Raw genomic sequence first — 5,487 nt, 5'->3', positions numbered from 1 at the left:
ATTTTGAACAGTGCCTGCAATAACAGGACAAAGTCTTTTCATCTCCCCAACTTTCAACGTCCTTCCATTTTATAAACTCAGTTCAACCCTCACTCTGTTTTTTATCCACGTACAAGTCAATAGGTGGCCCTAGGTGATGACTATTCTATCACTTTTAAACATGGTGGAACACTGATGTGTATTACAAAAGGTCTTTCCTAGTTATTCCAATAAGGCACTTCTAGGGCCCAACGCTACAGGGAAAGCAATATTCTGTGGGGTGAGTTATGCTTCAAGAGGAGCAGGGCTCATGAATGCAACAGGAACGATATTCAAGAGCTTCCAGCCCGTGCACGATTTGACTATTGGTGTTGAGTTTGGAGCTAGGATGATCACCATCAATAACAAAACAATCAAGCTCCAAATTTGAGACACGGTTTGTCACCTTCCTTCATGCTTTAATTTTCTTTTTCTTTTTGGAATATATATACATGGAATTCTGAAGCTATTCTATTCTCAATCAAATATGAATTTATCAGGCAGGTCAAGAGTCATTCAGATCCATTACACAATCCTACTATAGAGGAGCTGCTGGCGCTTTGCTTGTCTATGACATCACAAGGTACGCTTTCAATTTCAATGATTCAACCACACTGGATTATCTTGGACTGTTACACTATTGTTTCATATATACGAGAACCCATTCTCTCTAGCTATAAGACTGACTTGGAGTTTCACTTGGGCCAATTGTGTTCTTGTGCAAGTGCTTCTATTGGAATCAACTCAAAGATTTATTTCCACCAGAGCCTGAACCCTTCTCCCTGCCTGCTCCAATTCCTCAATGGCCTCTAGGTATGAGGATTTGAGTGCAAAGATTTGATTTTTTTGGAAATTTGAATGTGGGTTTTGTTTAGTGTTTGGGTTGTTCATGGATTTTGGGGTGAAGGGTTTTTGGATTGTGCTGAATTCATTCAATTGTGGTGGTAAAGTTTGCTTCTTTTTGTTTTTGATGAAATGGATTTTTGGTAGTTGCAGTGAATTAGTGCTTACTGGGTTCCTTTTATTCTCTGCAAAAAAAAAAAAAATGATGAGCATTTGACTCGGGAAAATTCAGCATATTTTGAATTTGAGCTTAATTGCTGACATGCAAATCACAATCTATGCAAGAGGCCCTTATTGATCATCATCAACTCTCTTTACTGTCTGCATATGTGATTTTGTATACTCTGGTAGGAAAATGCACGTATTACTTGTCGAAATTCGTAATATCATTGTTGAATAGTTGCTCTGGTGACCTAGTTCTTTTTATGGAAGTTTGCACTTTGGTTCAATGAGCCTGATCATGTACTTTAAGTTCAAGATAAGTGATGCAGAAAAGAATGCACTTTTTCGAGGCTTGACAGCAACAATAGGATTCTTTACTTGCTCAACTAGTTTCTTTTCATTGATCACGTACTTTAAATTGAAGATAAGTAGATATGAGTTAGAAGAGAATGCACTTTCGTTGAGCCTTGCAAGCAACTTTTAATATTCTTTACTTGCTTGAATTTCTGGTACTGTGTTTCCATTCATGTTGTCTTTAGGCACTTATTTTGTTTTGTTTTGCTGAGTACATGATTGCTATTCTGGAAACTCCAGCACTCGGGATCTATTTATTCTTCCTTTACTTGAATACTGTAATAGGTTACAATTTTGCTTGGTAGTTTCAGTTTGTTGCTTCTTGTTATTTGCTCCATTGAGTTATTGTTCATGCAGTCATGCTATTCATATTGCTAGGCAGACAATTTAACTTCTGTTTTTCTTAGTTCATGAAAGCTCCAGCACTTGGGGTCTATTGATCTTTACTTGAATAAAGAAAAATGAGAGATCTGCTTCTTAGTTTTGTGCTGCAATATACTTTGAAATTCATCTTATTCTGGATGATATTTTTCTTTTTCTTTGGGAGCGTCATGTATGTTCATACAAAGATTTCTAGATTATTCTATATTTCTCTCTTGAAAATGAATAAAACTAAACTTGGTATTCCATTTTTCGTCTCTTCCTATTTTGTTAGTGATAGATATTGTCAACTCTGTGCAACAAGTGAGATTCTTATATTTATTTAGCTATCTTCATTATCAGGATAAATTTTAGTGTGCTGTTTCTGAAAAAATTTCAGTCTTTTCGTGCCTCATATTCACCTTTTTTTGGAGCTGACTATTGATGAGCACGCAAAATTTTGAGGTTGTACAAATTCAGAAACAATATCTTCAAGTGTGATGAAGCATTGACTTAATGAAACAAATATATAGAATATAGAGTCAAGGAGAAACTTACTTGTCGAGAATTGATAGTACAGAATGGTGAAAATATATCATGACCAGATTTTGTGAACCTGAGATTGGAAATTTGGCTCTGGTGATTGAAATTATTTATTTGATATGACAAATTGGATTGCGTTCTAAATGATTTAAGCATTGTGTTTTCTTTTTCAGGTGAAGGTTTTGCTTCTGGAAAAATAAGTATTGGAGAAATAGAGGTTTCCAAGATCACCAGATTTGAACGAATCTGGGCCTGCTCTCTGCCAGAGGACAAGAAAAAAAACAGTTACATTTTCTAAGCCAGCGGGAATTCCTGATGGATTCCGTAGCATGGGTCATTATTGCCAACTCAATGGTAAGCCTTTACAGGGCTATGTTCTTGTGGTTCGAGAAGTAGATTTGCCAGAAACAGCTGGTGTTCAGGAGCATGTGAAGTCAGCAGCTCTTCGAGAACCACTTGATTACACACTGGTGTGGAGCCCTGATGATGGGAATGAGGAAAGTTATGGTTCATGTGGCTACTTTTGGTTACCTGATCCACCCCAAGGTTACAGAGCAATGGGCTTTTTAGTTACCAACAAGCCAGGAAAACCTGAGTTGGATGAAGTAAGGTGTGTTAGAGCTGATTTGAATGACACATGCGAAACTCACAGCCTACTTTTTAATACCAGCATCAAATCTGCAAGTCTTCCTTTTCAAGTTTGGACTATGAGACCACGTTATCGGGGAATGATGGGGACAGGGGTCTCTGTAGGTACATTTTTCTGCAGTAGTCACTGGAGTAATGGAGAGGAACTGCAGATTGGGTGCTTGAAGAATCTGAATCCTAAGCTCTCTGGAATGCCAAATCTTGATCAAATTCATTCACTTATCAATCATTATGGACCCACTGTTTTCTTTCATCAAGAAGAGGTCTACTTGCCATCTTCTGTTGCCTGGTTCTTCAAAATGGAGCGCTATTGTACAAAATTGGCACAGATGTGGGCGAAGCAATTGATGAAAGTGGCTCAAATTTGCCTGGTGGGGGGACAAATGATAAGCAGTTTTGGATAGACTTGCCTAGTGGTGATCGAAGAAAGAATGTGATATATGGAAACTTGGAAAGTGCAAAACTCTACGTTCATGTAAAACCAGCTCTTGGTGGGACTTTTACTGACATTGCAATGTGGGTATTTTGTCCCTTTAATGGACCAGCCACTCTCGAAGTCGGACCTATGGATATCGCTCTCAGCAAGATTGGACAGCATGTGAGTGACTGGGAGCATTTCACACTCCGAATATGCAACTTTACTGGAGAGCTTTGTAGTATATACTTCTCACAGCACAGCGGTGGTCAATGGGTAGATGCATACGCTTTGGAGTACATAAGCGGGAACAAAGCCATTATCTACTCGACGAAAAATGGACATGCAAACTTCCCACATGCTGGGACTTACCTTCAGGGGTCTGCAAAGCTTGGGATTGGAATTAGGAATGATGCTGCTCGCAGTGAGTTTTCTGTGGATTCAAGCCGCCAATATGAAGTAGTTGAGGCGGAGTATCTTGGAGATGGAGTTGTTACTGAGCCAGGTTGGCTGCAGTTTATGAGAGAATGGGGTCCAAAAAATTGTATACAATTCAAGGACTGAGCTGGATAAGATCATCAATGTTTTGCCTGTGATGTTAAGATATCCTGTGGAGAACATCTTTTCAAAAATTCCAGTTGAGCTTTCTGGGGAGGAAGGTCCTACAGGACCAAAGGAGAAGAACAATTGGGAACAGACCCTTCTTCATGTTTCTTTCATCCTGCAGATCATGTTGTTTTTATATGCTTCTTTCATCCTGCAGGTCATGTTGTTTCTATATGCACGGTTTGAGAAATCATTGAACTTCAAGGCCAGCCTTGTTGTGGTTGTAACTCTCATGTATTTTTGCCATATGTAAATAACAATATAAGATAGTGGCGAGAGGGGGGATGGGGAAATAGGTTAGAACTACAATAGATTAAGGGTTTGATCCCTTCTAGTGTTATCAGTGTTGCGGAAGTACAAAAATATGAGATTGTGAGGTGTTCTTCCTATTTCTTCTAGTCCCATAGGATTTTTTCTTTTCATTTTTTTGTATCCCAAAGAATGCTAAATTTGTGCCTAGACCATTTGGTCTAGTGAAATTAGTCTCTCCCCTTTATAAATGGGAGGTCCTGAATTCGACTCTAAGTTAGTCGTATATTGTTGGTGAGTGATTATGTAATAATAAAAAGAGTGCTATATTTGTATCTTCCTTATATTTTGGTATCAATCCCCCCTAGTCCCCAACACATTCCTTACCCCAGCTGCCCAGCAGAAGTAAAATACTTCCGGTAAATGATTACCGAAAGAAGAATGCTTACTTCGGCAGGTGGTGTATTCTATCAAAGCCATAACATCAGAAAGATTAGACATTTTAAACAAGGTTCCTTGGGGAAGTTAGGAAAGACAAGTGACTGTGAAGCACACTAAAAATGTTTGAAGCATATTAGGCTAAAGTTCATTAAATGACAAAACCCCACAATCTATGCTAGTTTGATCAAGGCCCTCAACTATTATTACTATTCTATTCAGTTATTTGACATTTCATGCAACACGCAAACATTTGTCAACTTCATTTCTTATCAATCGTATGAAGTTGTAGTTTTTTTTATTTTTTTTATTTGATCACCGTATAGATTCATAGTTTCCATATATGAACACAGCTCTGATGAGATGGTTGCTTGATTTGCCCTCCTCAGGTTTCAAGGGTGAACTTTAGCAACTGATTACATTCAGTCATAAGTCTCCTTGGTCTTCCCAGACAATCTACCCATCTTCTTAATGACATCAAAAGGCTTCAAAGGGATGCTGCAAAGACGCAAGGAGATTTGCAAACGCTGTGGTACGGATTTTCTTTTAATGCAAGCTAAAATTAGTGGAAGCTGGAAACTAGGTGCTACACTCTCTCCGTCCTCCTTAAGCATCGTCGACTTCCTACTTGTCCCAGGATACGAATTTGGCGCCTGATCGATCTTTAGTCATGTTACTTTTGGTTTCATTACTTACATAGCATCTCTTGTTCTCAACTTTTTTTCTTCCACGTACAAATGAAACACAAACGTCACTTATACCAAATGATAGTATGTGTTTACTTTTATAAGTTTGTCACTGTTGTTTGCGGTTAATGAAAAAAACTATTGACACAAAAGAAAAAAATTATT

The 5,487-nt window shown here is 38.2% G+C and overlaps 1 pseudogene; it reads left to right on the top strand.

Moving 5' to 3' along the window:
- Window positions 1–59: 59 nt before the first annotated feature.
- LOC133740248 (hypothetical protein At1g04090-like) lies at window positions 60–4,544 on the top strand (annotated as a pseudogene).
- Window positions 4,545–5,487: the final 943 nt, after the last annotated feature.

Source organism: Rosa rugosa, chromosome 3, assembly GCF_958449725.1.
Source record: "Rosa rugosa chromosome 3, drRosRugo1.1, whole genome shotgun sequence".
Taxonomy (NCBI): Eukaryota; Viridiplantae; Streptophyta; class Magnoliopsida; order Rosales; family Rosaceae; genus Rosa; species Rosa rugosa.
The sequence above is the reverse complement of the archived record's forward strand: the minus strand, read 5'-3'. Positions and strand labels throughout refer to the sequence as shown.